Below are 18,793 nucleotides of genomic sequence, written 5' to 3' on the forward strand. Positions count from 1 at the left end.
CGTCTTTTAGCGCGCACATTTTCGAAGGTGTGTGTGGCTAAATCTGAGCTCATTCATTGGATTAGAAAGCAGTATCGAGTAACATAAGCCTTTGAGACCGCACTTTTCGCGCTCTCCACACTACAATGGGCGTCTCACGACTGCTCAAAAGTGACACATGCAACTGACTTGAAAGGTCCAACCTTCTATTTAACATAATGTGTGGACTAGCTTGGAAGTGTACGTAGTCACTAAAAGGATTACATTTAACTAACTGTCACAAGAAATTTACTTCCTCATGCGTGTTTCAGCCGCATTTATGCACGCCACGAACAGAAATACGAGTATCTCGATGTGTACAGAGAAATTTATAGGAGCACATGCACGTTATAGAACAAACCTTTCGACACGGCCTCACTGCATTGTCCCTAAGTCATGATGTGACTGCAGGCGTACTACATCAGTCACTTCCTTTGAAGGCGAAACTGGTAATCATATCACGTTTATATCACTTGCGCTATATTTGTTTGGTTCAGATTGCGCACGTCGTCATAGAATGTGTATTCGAAAAGGATAGAGCAGCACCAACAAGCTTTATATCAACAGCCGGATGTAGACATTCCATTTTCGTTTTATTATGGTCTTTGTTGACTGACTTTTTTCTGGCGTTGGACGCGGGATTTCGCGCTCCTCCATTTTTGCATGTGCAAAAATGCACCGAATGGTATGTGAAGGAGAGCCGTGCACATTGTCTAAATATATGTACCCATTACTGCTTCCTTGTATTGATTGCTTTCTAAGTACTGTACTGTGCCCTGCTTTTCAATCGAGGCACCATGAGCAACATCGACTGTGTCGGAGAGTCATGTGCACAAGATTAGCACAGTATCCACTGCCTAATGAAGAAATAAATACCTTAAAAAGATCTTTTGCATGTTTTCGTTATTTCATCAGCAGAGGCCTCGCTTACGGGACGAAAAAGGAGGCCGTCGAATACACTAAGTGTAACGCCTGGATCAAGCTTTCGTATCTCCAGCTTCGACTTGACAATGTCACTCAATTTCACTCACTTCCAAGTGTTTTTAAAAGAAACAAACATTAAGTGATGTTAATGTAAATCTGTCATTTTGCGGCCGCGGTGTCTCCCATTCTACACTTAGCCCGTTGAGTGTCATGCGCCAAGACGACGCATGCTTCGCGGCACTCACACTAAGTACATAAGCCACAACACGTGCAATAACAGCGAAAACTACCGCCAGTCTGCCAGGATATGAAACATTGATTCGGTGACCGTTCTTCAGTGCAGTCTTCTGAGTGCCCTCAGGTGACTCACAGCAGCGCCGTCGCCTGTAGCAGCATACAAAGCTTTCCCATAGAGTTAAGACCAAGCTTCCTTGCCAGTAAAGTACGTAAGGACTGTGCTACTTGTTATCATGCCGCACAGAAAAGGAGCGCCCTTGGAACATCACCTGTATAAAAACGCACCCGCCGCTGTCGGTCTTAATGTGCCATCGAACGCCTTAAGGGATGCTGGCAGGGCAGTATTGAGAAGGCGGGTAAATAGCGGGGATTTCTGTCCGCGTTCACAAGCTCGAGCAGCAGAAAGATGGCAGGATGTTGAGATATCGCCCCAAGTCGTACTTCCCAGCCGGCGAACTCGGTAGAAAAAGCAACCATTGAGGTAAGGGTTACGATTTCACATGCATGACTTTCAAACATGAAGACCGTCGAATAAATCTCTGTTGGAGTTCCGAAAGGTTCCTCGTACTGTCTGTTGTATACACTGATAGAAACACCTAAAATACTATCCGCCTGTTTCGTGTATTGGGAGGCAATAAATTTCAAATGGCTTTTAAAGCTTAATTGCGGCAGTTTCACTGTTTAGTCTGCGTGCAGCAGGCCATGCAGCGTACCTTTCAGGATACGGCAAAGAACTGGGTTTAAGTTTTCTTTCCGGAAAAGCACTCCATTCTTGATAACAGTCGTGAGCGCATACTCCTTTTCTTCGGCACGCCTGCGTGTTTCTGCGACGCTCGCTTCAAAATGAAAAGCCAGGAAGCCGATGGACGAAGATTTGTCTATACGACCATTCCGATTGTTTGCAAGGCCGCAGGGGATGGAGCCGTTCTGGCCTGCTTTGAAATATAGGCGCCGGAAGTGCCATTAAATTACAACCCAGCAGATGTAACGGATCAACCAGTGTCCTTGTTCTGAAAGATAGGTCCCGGAATATGCAAGAGTCATTCTTGTTTTATGACTTCATTACTTCTTTGTCTATGCCAATGGATTGCCTGTGTATTATCCTATTGGTAAGCTTCAAACTTTAATCAGTGAAAATGTGTTTTTATACCGTATGTTTTGGTTCACTCCTGTCAAATCCCCAAAAAACTGAATGACAGTATCCCGAAATAACTAAATAAATAAATATAACCATACATCACTGTAAAGTAGATGTGATGCATCAGTGTTTTTGCATATAAAAAAGTGACAGGTTAGATTGTCGTCGACGTAGACGTCTTTAACAGCGAAAAATTAATGTTACATGCTCTTCAAGCGCCCTATTGTGTAATAAAAAGGGCGTTCGCGTGAGCTAGAACACACCGTCTTGGTCAAAAGTAATTAGGCAAAGTGGTTTGCTTCCATGCCCTAGAGCAGACACCTTAAAGCATCCCTGAAGTCCAGAAGATCTGCTGGAGATAGGACAACGGTTCTCCTTACTTTAAACAAATTCTCAGCTTAAGGGTTGCCATTCGTGCTAATCCACACTGCTAAGAAACAAACCTGGTTGCTTGGTTCTTTGGCAATGAAGGTACACGAAGAACTTTTTGAAGGTCGCAGCAACAGCCAAGAAGCCATAAGGACGTAACCGGGGATCAATAAGGCTGTTTCGTCGTGTATCTACGCTTGTATATCTCGCCACGAATCTTTTCGGCTCGCATCCCACCATTGCGGGGTACGACGCAGCTGATGACGTCAGCGAAAACAGTGACGTGGACGGCGACTGCTCAAAAGAGGACAAGAGCTAGTCTAGTCATCTGCCAGACATCGTAGTACGCACTTCAGCCCCTTCTCTCGCAGTGCCGCCACGTTACTTTCCTCCGCAGACGTCTGATAAGTGCCTTGTTTTACATTAGCCAGCCTGTTGCCATAATTAATAGAAAATGTCTTCACCTGCTGGCAGAGCGGGCGCTAAGTAGAAAACAGTTTGAGTGCGGGAGAGGCCAAGGAAGGACAAGACCAGCATGCTGGATTCACGTGAGCAAATATACATTGCAGTTCAAGCCTAGTATATAATGTTGCCAAGCCATGTTAACACTGCGGATGATAAGTTTATTTTTCTTCACTTGACCACTTATGAACGCTTTGAAGGGCGCCGTCTTCAAAACCGAGCTGCTTCAATGACACCCTTGTAGTATTCTAGTAATGAAGACGACGCGAGACAAGGTGCTGCTCTTCATTGTGAGAACTTGTTGTTTCACAAGCTTACAGCGCAATTGATTGGTTTATGCTCAGTGACAATGTTAAATGGCAGGAGTTCAAGGAAATATATGAAATTCCTCACATATATCGGCTTTGCAAGGAGCACGCGGCCGAAAGTCCTGTTGCGGCCTTCACTTGGTGAAAATTCACGGTAGAAAAATTGCATTAACCATCCAAGAATCAGAGGACGACGGCTCCGCCACTAATGTTGAAAGCATCTTTCATCAGTTGGGATTGCGCTTCAGGTGTTATTTGGTGAAAATAATGACTTCTAACGAAACCGGTCGAAGAGCACGAAATAGAAGAAGAGTTGGTTTTTACCTTCCAGCATACCCATCAACGATGAAATAAAGGTAGTCGAGTGGATTTTGAAAATCGTCTAAATATTTACGACCTGAATGGACCTTACGCAGTTTACTAAAGCAATAAGGCGGCATAAATTCAAGCATTGGCTTTACTTTCGGAGAAACAGGCCGGGTGCCGTGGCATACCACTCGCTGTCAAAGAAAGTCGAGTGCAAGTCAGCCGAGGTCAAGTTAGGACCCGTTGATGATTAGTCTGCATCTTGTGAAGAAGCGCAATATCGGCCCGATATGACTTGATAATTTTAAAATGCTAGTTACTCTCGTTACTAAAATAAAAAAAAGTAGTTGTCGATGTAATCCCTTCTGAAGTGCAAAGCGCACATCAAGGTGTGCACAAACCGTTGAAACGTTGGTTTCAATTAAGGAATCCGATAGACATAAACACACGTATTCAAAAGGGTCAAAAGAAGTATTTGTAGCGGTTTTGGATAGGTTCAATTTTCAAACGGAGTTTGATGGTATACTTTCACCAGGTCTCTCTTAGAGAAAATGATGGCAACGTGTAGCGCAGCCGTGAAGTCTTCGATGTGATGAAGCGAATAAAGGTTCTCGACGGTCACATTGTTTAGGGTGTGGTAATCATCTTCGCGAGGGCCGTCCATTAGGAATCGCCAAATTGCGATGTTTAGCGGAGACGCTTACGGGCTCGGCCATCAAATTATGTCGTGTTAATATATCTGCTTGAACTGGTTGCGGGCGCGCTTTGTCGGTCTGAAACGAGGTGACAATCTTGAGCATATACGGGCGGAATGATTAGCGAGACGTTACGCGTTAGCTTAGTGTCTCCTATAGGCTGGATGTTTGATATTGAAGCAAGGAAGGGTACTCCTCTATGCGGTTGCAGCAAACACCTACTGTAGTGTTCTGGTGAATCTAGCGAATGCCTCTCAAGGCACGGTTCTTGTACGCTGAGGCTGCTTGTCGCGTCGACGAGATCACAACAGTGCACATCTGCTAGCAGTTTGTAGGAGCGCCGGAAACCAACCCAAAGATTTGATAGGCGACATCTCAAACGAGAGGGACCGATAGAAAAACACTAGGCCATGACCCAGATAAATTTGGGGAATGAGTTAAGAACATTCCTCTTAGTGAACTGTTGGAAGCTTGAAAATTTTGTCCCTGGATGGCGACAGGGTTGTAACACTGTACCACATGGATTTGGCCCTTAGCTCGGTCCTAGTATCAAAAAGTACAGAGAGTCTGCAGCTTTCTGGGAAGAAAACTATGTGGTCGGTCTCGGCGCTGACAACCCTCGGTGCATTTACGAATACGCCTCGAAGTTTCGGGGAAGGGACGCGCATACCGACTAGCGTCCTCACTGAAGGTGTGGTGGTACGATTACTCGCCGGAAGATAGGTTAGCCGAGGAGCACATCGTCTCGGTGACGTCAGGCAATGGGCTGTTGAGCTCGAGTAGTGTGATGACAACTGCTGTGAAATGTGGTAATTTCATTACTGAGTACGTCGCGGAGAAACTGCAGGTCTGACCGGGAGGGATCAGATGACAGGAGGGTGGAGGCCGAGAGTGCGCGCCTAGTATGAGCGTTGGACATGTTACGTCCTTGGCCGAGTCCGCACGCTCGGTGAGCTTAGGCAGCCACAGGTACGCTACGGGCAGGCAATGTCAAGAGCACAACGACAAACTCTAAGAACAAGCCTTTGCTCATACTTGCAGCTTTTCATTCCTGACCTACAGGAGCAGCTGAAGCAATGACTGAGGTTCTCAGTACGCTTCTTCATCAGAAATAAGCTGCACAAGCATTCCTGCTCCGCCGCCACTGTTCTCTAGATCAGCTCAGCGGCCAATGTGTCATAGCGGGCAATGCTAGTGGCGCTGTAATGAGGTCGCGCACAACGGCGGCTTTCTCGGGAGCTATGGACGCAGCGATGTACTAAGCGAGTGCATTTCTGATCATGTAACGAGAACGAATGGTGTGTAATACCAGCGTGAGGCTAGAGCACACCTCACTCCCACCTTCCTGTTGGCTGATTGAGGTTGGCGCTGCTGCACTCTATCATTGCTTTATACGTGCACCTGAAAGATAGCAGAGTGTTTTTGGCGGTGAATTTTCTTCACATAGCCATTGTTTTAAGATTCCTGCCTTCGGTGGAAGCGGATGATCACAAAAGATGCCGAATACGCGATTGTTCGAACTGCAGTAAACGAGTTTAGTAAAGTTCCTCGAGCTAGTGCAATGTGAAATGTGCTGTGCGCATGTCGGGGGTGGCAGTCATGCAGCATACCATCACGTACCGCATTGCGGTTACATTCGCAGTGCCTGGGACTTCCACGGAGACTACCCGCACGGCCAGCTGGACAAATACCTTGTCGAGTAACCGCACTACACCAACGCAATCCTCGACGACACCAAGCACACACTCGATGACTACCCAGGAGACTACACTTACGATCACCTCAACGACGTCCCGAACCTCCATCTCAAGGACCCTCCCCGGCGACCACTCGGATGACCATCCATACGGATACCCGGACGACCAGTCGGGTAACTACCCGCGCAACTCAAACCACGTCTACAACAAGCCAAACCACGACACCAACAACAACATCGACGACTACTCGACCGGCTACACGAAGCGTCACCTCAACAGTAGACCAGACAACCATCTCAATGACCTCCCAGACGCCCATTCAGACAACAACCTGGACAATAGCAGGGTTAACGACCCACATAACTGCACCAACGACCACCTCGAAAACTGCTGGGCCAACCGGTAAACCATCACCTTAGCGGCCACCCAGGCTCCCACTTCAACGACTCTTTGGACGACCACAATGTTAACTAATCGCACGGCTACACCAAAAAAAAAAGAAAAACGACGGCAAATACGCAAACGGCGACACCAGAGACAACCTCTACGAATACTGGGTCGACACATGGAATCATCACCTTAGCCCCCACCCGAACCACCACTTCAGCGTTCCCACGGTCGCCTACTTTGATGGCCACCCGGTCGAGTACCCTGTTGATCAGCGGGATAACTATTCCCATGACCACAGATATCACAACCCGACCACCGACCCGAACAACTACGCCAAACACGACCACCCAAATCACGACGAAAGCTAATTCACTCTCAGGTAATCATATGCCTGTTGTGGGAACAACGTCTGGCAAAAATTAAAATACTCAAAATACGCGAGGAGAACCGCACGAGTTTCACTACATTTCTTCGATTAGATAGTTTTTTTTTAGAAAAACAACAGATAGATGCATGCAAGAGGGCAGTAAATACTTCACGAAGGCAACTTGTTAGAGGTTTTTAACCGAAGCCCCTCTGAGGTGGTTTCCGAAAGTCTTTATAGTGGGACAGAAAGGCTCGCTTCGACGAAGTTGTGTTGGAAGTTCCTAACTCAAGCGCGGTCTTTCGTACCCTGCGCTTCTATAAAGCATCGAAAAAAATTGTACAGAATCAGTAGTAAGATATAAATACAAAATTATAAAACTGACCTTTTATTTTAAACATTTATCCCTTTTTCCAAAAAAAAAAACAACTCTTAACACAACGAGCAAATTATCACACGGGGAAAGGCAGTAAACTTTACCCTAGGGAAACTAAATTCGCAAATATACAGCAAAAACTACATCTAGTAGTATTTTTTTCATTCTGTATCAGTGACATAACTCAGAAAAAAGCTCTGGAAATTGAAGTTTGTAAGGTATTTTTGAGAGAAGAGGGAAATGTGTAAACATAATAAAAAAATTGCGTAACATTAGTTTGCAAATCTCCCACTTTTTTTTAGCTGTAACTGCTCAGCATTATTTGCGCCCCTTTGTCTTTTGCCGCTTTCATCTTATAACCACTGCATTATATTTTGTTAGGAATCGTTCTAAATCATCACTCCGTGCGTAAATTTTTGCATTGTCTGTCTTCCGGAATGCCTTCATAAAACTTTATTTCCGGATTTTGCATGTTTGTTACACATTACTACAATTTTTTTTCTGGCCGCTCGACAAATTCACCTGACAACACAAGGACTCGGTGTTGTCCTCTTACCTTTCTATCGGCCATCGTTGGTAATTGCTGTCTTTGGGCTATAAAAATGCATCGTCGTCTCCGTCAGGAACTAACCGTTTGCTGATTGGTATGATAGTCCTGAGCATGCATGCCTTTCATGGTCTGACCTTCACCAGGTATGCGCACTTTAACCTTCGACGCTTCGTGAAGGTGGATCCACCACGTTGTTTGGGCCGGCTACCCCGCCAACTCTTGCAACGGTTACTGCTCCCGGCCAAGGTCGTGGCGACGTTAATCCGGAAATAATAGGGCCGCAGCGCTTTCGTCCACAGCTTTCCGGTGACTGCGGACAGTATTAACGCGACAGACTTAGAACACACGTTCGTCAAGGACACCAAATGCAAAACGAAATTCCCCTGTTGGCCAAACCAGGCACAAAAATCCTACATTTGTCAACGTGGTCGTGACGCCAAAACCACATGACCTGACACGAGCACCCCACAACGATCACAAAGTACTAGAGTAAAGACGTCACTACAAAATTTCTCATTGGTCTACAGGGTCGTGACGTAATTCCGCCAAAAACACAGTGTCTCTGAAGAAAGAAAAAAAAATCGTTGGAGGCACTTAGATATCTCCTAACTGCGGGGAGGTGAAAGCCGTTTGCGACTCATTGCACTCATTTGAATTTCCCGCGCTTGAATTCATTTTACGACGGAGGAAAAGAGCAGCTGGCGTGAGCGTGGCGAAAAGTGACCTAGGTGGAGATGTAAAAGACGGACGGTCACCGCGAAAGTGAGTCTTTAAAGGCTATCGCCTTAAAAGAGGCTTTATCAGACCACCTAATATTGCATAGTTACGAACTACATCGCATTACACTTTAGCGGCTACTTAAGCCTCCCCAGGATCTCTCCCAGCCCGGCGGCACGGGTAAAAGGAACGCGGTACTCCGAAAACTTATCCAGTGACTGTAATCGACGCCAGAGCCGATGTATAGTGAAAGAGTTTGGCATTTCTTGATGTCGTCGCTCTGCCGACGGCGCACCTCACACTTCGCGCCACGTGCGGTACGAAGAAAACCAATGTACAGCGTCAGAAGGAGGTCTGCGTCAACTCGGGGAGCTGTGAACGGAAGGCACGGTCGAAATGTTGATATGGCCGCCATTTTACTCGCAAACGCGCAAGCTGCGTTGCTCTAACTTCGAACAGGTGTCAGCACGATTTCATTCCTGCATTGACGTAGATTAGGCGTATCACGGATTACACCGCTAATCTTTTGCGAATTCAGAAGCTTCAGAAATTCGAATGCAGAAGCCTCTGGGTAAGGTATGATTTTTATGTGGGGGGGGGGGGTGGGGCGGGGCGGCGCTAGAGTAAGAAGTCTGCTATCGAAAATCCGGCTTCTTGACGTAACAGCAGACACTTGCTGAGAAGCTTACTGATGACGTCAGGGACGGTACGATATAAAAGTTCTCCTGCTTTCACCCATACAGAACTATGCCTCGTCAGAATCCGCTGATCAACGCTTAGAGAGCTTTGGCTTCTGTAGGGTTGCTTTTCTGCCAACAAAGCAAGTGTTTGTGCGTTGGAGACGTACTGAAGGAAAGACGTATGTCTAGAACGACGAAACTGTGTTTTCCGCAGCTCCCAAAGCCGCTGCGACCAGACAGAAAAAAATGACCTTAAATCCTATGACATAAAACTGCACACACTTACATCCAGACTATTTGTAACCAAACGTTCAGCCCGAAATACGTGTTCTAGACCAACGTTTTACCCTGTGTACCAATACCGAAGACGACATATTGCATTCCTAACCAGAGGCTGTTCTCTGAGGGAGAAGCCGTGAAGCCGTCGCTTGTTTGTTCGCCGACTACTCCGCCATTTCAACTTCTAGCACAACGAGAGGTTTCATACTTTACCAGAAAGCATCCATCGTTTGTTTGTTTCAAGCTCGTCGAATTCACAAGGAGCTGAACAATAAAACACCTTCTTTTTCAGCCGTAAGTTTTGAATTCACATCCAGGAACCATACTACAGGCTTAGCACTGCAACGATATTTTTATGATGAATTCGTACTTTAAAAAGGGGGCAAAACCAATCCGGAGAAAGCCCAGCACACAGCGAACTCTTTTTTTGTCATTCCTTTCCAACGCTTTGTCGGTTTGTGAGCGCACCTTGAGCGAGAAAGCTTTATCGCCTTCCCGTTCGTCGTAACTTATCGCCCGCCCCACCAGTCCGACCACTTGAATTCCAAAAGTACATTGTCGAGGCTTTCCTGTTATTAGCCGTGCATTTCATTAGTTGAAAATTTGAGGCAGTCCAAGTTCAGTAGTGGCAAAAGAAGGCCCACACTGGTAGTGTTACTTTCTATTGGAAGGGATTCTTTTTCTCAAAGTTTTCTTAGTCCCAAAATAATTTTGGTGAAAGTTTTGGAGCCCGTTGTGCTTTAAGCGGTGCAGGCTGCGATTTTTATTTCTTTTTTTCCGCCTACACAACCTCATGTCAAAGGCATGGGCGTGAAGGCTGGGCAGAATTATTCGCGTTGCCTTTCTTTTTGTGCCCACAATGTTTTATATCAGTGTCAAGGAGGCTGTTGTGCTTTAGGGTGTGCGGGATAGGCAATATTACATTTTTATTTATTTTTTACAATTCATACCAAGTTGTTGAAGTCACTGCTAGTTTTACTGGGGCGCCTGGCTCATGTCACTTAATCCCATGTCGCGTGAGGTACAAATTTTAGCGCGACAGCGTTAAGCAGCTCGTATCTAAGGGAAGTGATTTTCCTTCCCTCACGGCGCGGTACGGGTGTCCAGCGAGAATTGTGAGACAGGACGCCTTTTCTTAAAAAATTAATTTTCATTTTCCTTGAATTACGGCGCGGTTCGGGCGGCGTCCAAGATATGTTTCCTTTCCTTAAATTGTCCGCGCAAGGAGTCGCACCGAAGGACGATGGCATTCCGTGGATTCCTTGGCAATGCTGCAACACGCTGCCGCGTCCTGCTCTTAAAGGCGAAGCTTATGGTGTCTTCGGCTGGTCGTTCTTGAGCGCTCTAGAGCGCTACGAAACGGGTGGTTGTATTCGGCTGGTCCAAAAAGAGCAATTGACATGTATTCGGCTGGTTCTTTTCGTGCGCCTCTGACTTGGAGCGCTATGTGCCCGAGGGCTCCGAGTTGCTCTCACTTTCCTGACGGAGCAACGAAAGCTCGGCTGGAGATGGCATCTGGTGATAGCCACGTTTTCAGGTGTTGGATCCGCGCCAAGCCAGGCCAAGCCAGTTCCGTAACCTGCTGCAAAATTTGGCGCCAACGCGTGAACAGATCGAGTTACCTCTCCACCGAAGTTGTGTACCTGGTACCGCTGTGCTAAACTTTCTAGCTGTTTTAGCTCTGCTAAGTGCACGCAGTTAAAAACAGCTGTTAAAAACTGCTCCACAACTCTGTGTAAACAAGAAAACGATAAAATAACAGCTGCAGCTTCAGCGTTTCCATGTGCTGTGCATGTGCCCTAAGCAGTTCCTTATATCGTTCTCCCTTCTTCTCTCTTTCTTCCTTTTTGGCTTCTTTTTCTTGGACAATTGCACTCATTTTCTCAAAAAATAAATCCATGCGCTTTGCTTGTGAAGAACTTGCCCGCATGCTCCTATCTGCTTGGCGCTTTTTGCACGGCCTGACTGTATCTGGTTCTTCCAAATGACTTTGACACTCCTCGGCTGACAAATCCTCAGATGCAGTATCAAGTACTGAAGAGCCCTGGCTGCTATGGGATGAACTTTCCACATGTGTTGCTGTGTTTTTGTAACTGACATTTCCAATTCCTCGTAGCACCTCGGGCTCCAAGTTATTATCAATGGCCCTTATGGCGGAAAATTCCTCCTCAAAAGTTGGCCGACAGGGAGCTTGTCCCGACGTTTTCTTCACCTTCTCATCGCTCTTCTTTCTTTCTTTCTAAATCGAGTTTCACACTGTATTCCAGTGCGCTTGGTTCCAAGGACCTCTTCTATCTCACGAGCAATCTGCTCGTACATGGCGCGCTTTGTCCGGAACCTCATCAGTGGACCCACTTTCGGCGTATACAGCGCATTTTTGTCAAGGAGGTACTTCGTTTCCCCAGAGGTCTACGATGCTGTGTGAAAAACAAAGAGAATACTAATACATTTCGGTGTGCTTGCAGGCCTCGGCAAAACAGTGACGCAGAAATTGAACAGCTACTTAATGCGAGCTACTGCGCAGTACATGCTTAAGGCTACTACAGTACAATAAAATCGATTTCATGCACAGCAGCTTCACATTACTCTCTGCAGTGACGTTTTATGTGCACAAAGCCTAACTGCTCTAAAATCGCCATGAAAAACATTAAATAAAGAAGGAGCAAGCGTGGGGAAGAGTGCACGAGTGCTGCATTTTATTAGTACACCATCTCCATATCAGCAAATTAAGTCCGTGGAAACCAGCTAGACCATGCACAGACACTTCAGCATACCATTTCCTGTAGCATCCATGCTACTTGGCTGTCCATGCTTCTCTGGGCTTAAGTACTGAGGCTGATCAGGTGTGCCTGGTTGGCTACCTGAGAGAATATAAAGAAGGCAGGAGAGTCATCGTATGATCGTTCAATGCGACCTGCACCTACACCGTGCTCTATCTTTACCAATATCAGTGTGTGAGGAATAGCACTATTGGTCCCGACCTATAAATATGCCTATAAGTTGATATCAATAGACATGAAGAAAACAAATGTGGTATATTTTTTCAGCGATGTGAACGACACAAAGTGGCCACTTTTTAAAGCAATAGCACGATGTTTTTTTTATTTGAAAACAGATTTTCATTCGCGTAAATAAACTGGTTGAGGAGTTAAGGAAAAATAAAGCGAAAACAAACGAAAATTAGTTGCTGGCGAGGAAATACAAGCGGGGTCATTAGCTTTCCCACGCAACGCTCTTCTTATCACTGTAACCGCTAGATATTATTTCATCATTTACGTTTAACGCTGACAACTGTATGCATGAAGCAGATAGAATTTTCCTGCATCTATCAGTTGTGAAGGCCGTAATTTGCCGCGTCATTGAGGAGTATCAACGAGAAATGAAAAGCAGAGAGCTCGACGAAACACGCCTGCATATAACGTGCTACGGAGCACGCAAGCGGATGCACACACAAACAGCGGCAAAGTAGGAAGAGAGCGAAAACGATTCATCCAATCGCAAGCATATGCGACTGGGTTTTAGATGTAAATTAGCCTTTCATACGTCACCAACGCAGACCATCTTCTTTCTTGAAAACAACCCACCAATTACGCGCAAACGCGGCATGCCACAGTGAGTTGTTGCTACACATAAGAAATTTGGTGCCAACGCTCGTGTTTGCACGTTCACATCAAATTAACTGATGTGTAGATTAAAATCAATGCATTGCTGTGACTGTAAACTTACCGTCCAGCATTGCGCACAGTAGCTGCTCTGCTGTAGACGGACCCAAATCCCCCCCCCCCCCCCCCCCCCACCGTAAACGAACGCCATGTTGTTTGTTGCTGGGCGGCGAACCCGCGAAATGTTGGCGCTGCTGCCGAGCGTTTCCGGCCCTCTCGGCCGCTCCGAAATGCAGCCTTGTGTTCGGCTGGGGCGCCGTGCCTCCGGCTCGGATGACGACCCGCCCGCAGATTGGTTTGCTCCTGGGTTGCTCTGATTTGGAGCCTCAAAGCGACCAGCCGATCACGCCATTGATCATCCTCCAAATATTTTTTATTAATATCGAAGGACAAAAAAGAAAAACACAGTTTTTCGCTTCTAACAGGCGAAAAATTACCTGCGTAAATCCCGTTTATTTCTTTTTATACCGTTCAGTAATCAATGCTTTTGAAGCAGACAATCTGGATTGAAAACACTTAATAAAGAAATTCCTAGGTGACTGACCAGTTTCCAGCAAAGAAAAAAGACGTTTCAGGATCACTAAGGCTGCCTGAAGCTTAAAACGTCTTTTGCCGAAAACTTGCACCGGAACGCTCTAATAACCGAAGCGTGCGCTCAAAATATACATGGCCTGCCTTCTAGGAGATAGAGAGAGAAAAATATGTTTATTTTGCAGCATGTACAGATTACGACTTGGGCATCAATTCTGTAGGGGAGTGAAGGGGGAATGTGAAGCCCTTGCTATTCACTAATTGAAGCTCTGGCAGATCGACGCTTTATAAATTGTCTATCGTAGGATGTCGCGGTGTGCTCGGATACAGAAAACGGATGTAGAGGTTCATAGAAACTATTATAATGCCAGGCGATTTCGAAGGTAATTGTGAAAGGAACCTCTCTCTCCTTAAGCCTCAAAAGTCGACTTAAGGGCATATGCAGAACTGTGATTATGGACTGCAAACTGACTCCTGTGTCTAGTGGCTTTGCTTGTGTGTAAATGCAAGTGGCCTCATGTGTACAGTCTTTTTCAACAAACCCAAGGCCAAATGCTTTTTCTCTGAGCCACATAAAGAATTCATTGCAGCCCCATTGAAGACCAAAGAGATTGAAATGGTACCAGAACGTTTCTTCTCGGTGAGGAGATTAATTTGAATGCTCCTCTACACGGAACATTACAAGGACATTCATTATCTACAAGTGCACGCTATGGCCTGAGTACTTAAGACGAGGGTTAACATGCGATATTTTGGGGGTCGTCAAAAATTGGGCAAATATGTGTACGTGCGCTCACTAGGCGAGGCATGGTGGATTTGTTTTGACCGTCCTCGTCATTCGTGCGCTTCTACGCAGATTTTGAGCGAAGCCTCTAGGAAGACTACCTTGTAATACCGAAAGGCGCAGCTTGTGTTGGATGTCCAAAGGCTAAGACGTCGGCCTCAATGGTTCGGAAACTTGTGCGTTCTCCGAGGCCTCCCACAGCCCCGCCGCAAATCACTGTGCAATCAACACGCGACGCCGTATACGGTGCTACCCGCCCACGTTGTGGTGATGGCGTGTTGCTACGCATAGAGTACAACGTACGATGTAGCGCTAGTTGTGGGTGTGAACCAGTACCTTTTCTTGTGACTGTATTGCCGCTTTGTGGATTCTGTGTTTTATTGACGCTTCTGCTTTATTTGTCCGCCGTTCGCGGCACAATTTGTGTAGCCTGTTATGACCATAAAGGTGGGTGCTTGCGCTGCTGTCACAGAGGTCAATGGCGGAGATAAGGCATATATCTCTGGACCATAGACCGCGGCTAGAATTAGAGCGCGTTATTAGTTTCTCTATTTTGGTTATCATAATTAATACAATGACAAGTGCATTGATAGTTCTGTGGGGCTGATTATTATCACTGGTCTTTTTCATAGGTTTGCTGAAAACGTGCACGTTGCAGCTGCATTTCCTGAAAGCCGCGGTGCGGAGCATAACACGTGGGCACTCAAGCAGCCCACGTGTCATCAGTCAGTTAAATTTTATGCGACAGGAAGGCGGGTAAGTGTGCAATGAGAGTTATGATACTAGCAAAGCTACGTCCTCTACAATAAAAAGACCACTCAAGCTGATACCTGAAATCAATTTTCTTTTTTTCTATCGCCAGGCATGATCACTCCAGCGCCACAAACTTCATTATACCATATTTCCATCATAATCTATGCCACGCTCAGCTGTGTTCGCGTTCTGTGGTCCCCATGGGGTATGCTTGCTGGTCATTTTCCAGTGTCACAGGCGTGCCTCATTGACGTCGCGAAGAGAAGTGTTCGTGACCGGCCACACTAAAAGGCCTGTACATGGCACCAGTTTGCTGAATAAAATCTGTTCGTGTTGCGAAGCATGCATTTTCGGCTGTGTGACATTGAAAACGAGAGAAACGCTAAAAAACGATCAATTTCATATAAATCCGCGGCGATTCACGCAAGCGCAGCTAGACGAACCTAGAGCTGATCTCCTCCGTACAGAATTCACATCAGGCCTACCTTTCCAACGACTCTGAAAAGAATAGAGACTGGCCACCGGGTACCTGTGTGTAAGACCCGACTGCTGAAGTTTCTTCCAGCTACGGGGCGAGATATTAGCTTTAGCTATTGCGCACTCGACTTCTCGCACTGCCTAACGCATTAAACGCTGTGGCCAACTGGAACTCACACGCGCTTCACTTGTGCACCACTATTATTAATACGATAGCATTAGATTTCAGCAAAATCTGCCGTCCGATGTGACAAAATTCGCTGATTTATAGAGAGGTCACATGACCTTGTGGCGTCATCAAGCCCTGCCCAGCTGACGCATCCTGATAGGTTTAGAAAGGTAACGTGACCTTGTATCGTCATAACCTGCCCTCAGGGTTGGGAGCAGCGTAGTTTCTAGACAGAAACCTAGATAGCCTTCCCGGGGCCGTCCGATTTGACGAGATTCGCTGCTTTGTTGAGAGGTGTCACGTCACAAGATCACGTGACCCTAAAAATTTGATCACTACCCGTGAAAGGCTGCTACGAACTATACTGAGCTGCTCCGTCAGGATCCCGTGTGCCTTCTATCGCTCTACGGATCGCTTTTCGCCAAAAGCATCGCCCGCCTCTCCACGATTCCCTTTCTTTCCTCCTCCTCCTCTTTTGTCTCTAAAATCCCGCGCCACAGGATAAACGTCGTCTTTTTGCACCGGCTCCTAGCCCGTGTTGGTTCTGGTCTGGTGCTGCCGTCGGGCCATTTGATGCAGTGGCGAATGGGAACCATCGGACACAGTCTGTCAACAGCATTCAGGCAGAGGACATCCGGCAGCCGTGGGCAACCACCTGCCAGAGTTTTACAAAGGAAACGATTAGTGGCAATCGTACCTTGTAAAAGCTAAAGGGTATTTCGGAGCGAAGCAAATAGTTAACGATTTCAAGAAGAGATCCCACGGAGCACACAACAGTACTTCTTCGATAAAGACTTTCGCACGTTCTAGGTTCTGGTGGCCCGGTTGCGATAAATATATTGAGCGCGTAGCGGCTAAGTGTCAGAGCGGCGTTGAAGCCCTCTCAGTGCTACCTAGCACGACACCGGTGAGCTGGCCAAAAAGTCAAAAAAAGATGGTCGCTGTTGCACATTGATTTTGCGGGACCGATCCAAAACAAGATGGTGCTTGTCGTCGTGGACTCGCATAGCAAGTGAATCGAGGCCACCTCTCGTACCACACTTGAGCCCCTTCGCATGATTTTCCGCCAGTTTGGTCTGCTACGTACTGTTGTCTCTGTCTATGAAACCCCTTTCACTGTTTGGGAATTCCGCCAATTTTTGGAGCGGTACGGTGTGACACACCTTCGAACGCCACCGTACTATTCGCACAGTAATGGCCTAGCTGAACGGGCTGTGTGAGCGATCAAAGATGGCCTAAAGAAATGATCCGAAGGTGTCTTGGCCAAGGCACTGGCGAGAATATTGTGCAACTACAGAAACACGCTTTTGTTCTCGCGGCGCTCGCCATCTAAGATCGTACAAGGATACAGCTTGCGCACGAGCCTGGATGTGTTTCCCGCCCATGTTCCAGACCGTCCGCGAGTTCCAGTCGCAGCCAGACGCCAGTTGAAGCTTTGGTGGTATACATCCGTAACTACGGCAGTGGTGACGAATCGATGTTTGGAAAGGTCAAGGCAACAGCGGGCGCACAGGTTGTGGAAGCCGGCTGATAACGGGGTTATTCATCTTCATACAGACCAGCTCCGCAGGAGAAGCACTGATTCAGTCATTATGAAATCAGCCTCACCTGCTAGCCCTGGATTCTGTGCGGACCACCCAGCAACAGAACCGGAGAGAAGCGAGGCTCCTTCAAGCAGCTGCCCCGAGGGTCCAGAGTTACGGCGTCCAGCGCGTGCCCGCAGACCCGTGGAAAGATACGGGTTCTAAGGGGAGAAGGATGCTACAAACAACCGAGCTGCTCCCTCTGGGTCACATGTGCCCTCTATCGCACTACAGATCGGATTTCGACAAAATCACGACCGCCTCTCCTTCCTCCTCCTTCTTTTTTGGCATAAAATCCCGAGCCACTGAATAAACGTTGTCCTTTTGCACCGACTGCTTGCCTGGGTTGCTTCTGGTCCGGTGCTGCTGCCGGGCCGTTTTCTACAGAGGCAAAATCAAAAATTGATATGAATCAATAATTGATTCTACGTTGTTTTTAGACGTTAAGGCAGATTAGTGTGGAATATTAAATTCATTATTAAGAATTAGTATCGAAAATAAGACTAAAATCAAGGGCAAGTGTACAATGAACAAAGGTAATCACGCCGCTTCCGCCTCGAGTAACAGGGCAAGTACTGCATGGAGTCCACAAGGCACGTGTACAACGCTTTGGTGACTTGCACAAAGTTTTCACAGCTGGTCTAAGACTACCTTGTTCTTCAGGTGGCCACATCAAAGGATGCTTATCGACGAATCGCAACGACTGCATAATCTTCGCTTTCGGTAAGAAAATTTTGAAAGAAATGTAAAACGCGCCCTGTAACTCAGCCTAAAGCCACGCTAGTAGTGCTCTGAGAAATGGTACCACCCTATCGACTCTTAATGAATGGAATTTCGGAATCGGACATGGACGAAGATACAGCAGAAGTCCACTAGAAAGAAAATAGGACGTAGATAAATGAAGTGCCTGAGTTCAAAAAGTGAGAAGAAACGAAATAAAAAATAGCGGATACCTGCTCCTGCAGCTATCAGTCCGACTACTTCACGTCATAAACCTGGCAACTGCAAATAAACTTGCGTGAGCGCAGAAGTGGCAGAAGAAGCTGCGCAAATGTTGAATCTAAGGCTCTCACTTTACACTTTTCAGATGACTTGAACGCCTTCATAATTTCTTTTTTGGTTACGGGGGAGGCGATAAGAAGTTCATGTCTATCCAAACAGGCAACGATTCAAAGACGATTGTTTCCGAACCGTGAACGCGATGGTGGTGGAACGTGCCCCAATAAACACTCAGCATCGACACCTGGCTAATAATAAAGTATTTGTCAGAGCGGGTGGGAGCGCAAATTAAAAGCTGATTTAATTTCTACCCAAAAGGAAAGAG

Source organism: Amblyomma americanum, chromosome 5 (genome assembly GCF_052857255.1).
Source record: "Amblyomma americanum isolate KBUSLIRL-KWMA chromosome 5, ASM5285725v1, whole genome shotgun sequence".
Classification (NCBI taxonomy): domain Eukaryota; kingdom Metazoa; phylum Arthropoda; class Arachnida; order Ixodida; family Ixodidae; genus Amblyomma; species Amblyomma americanum.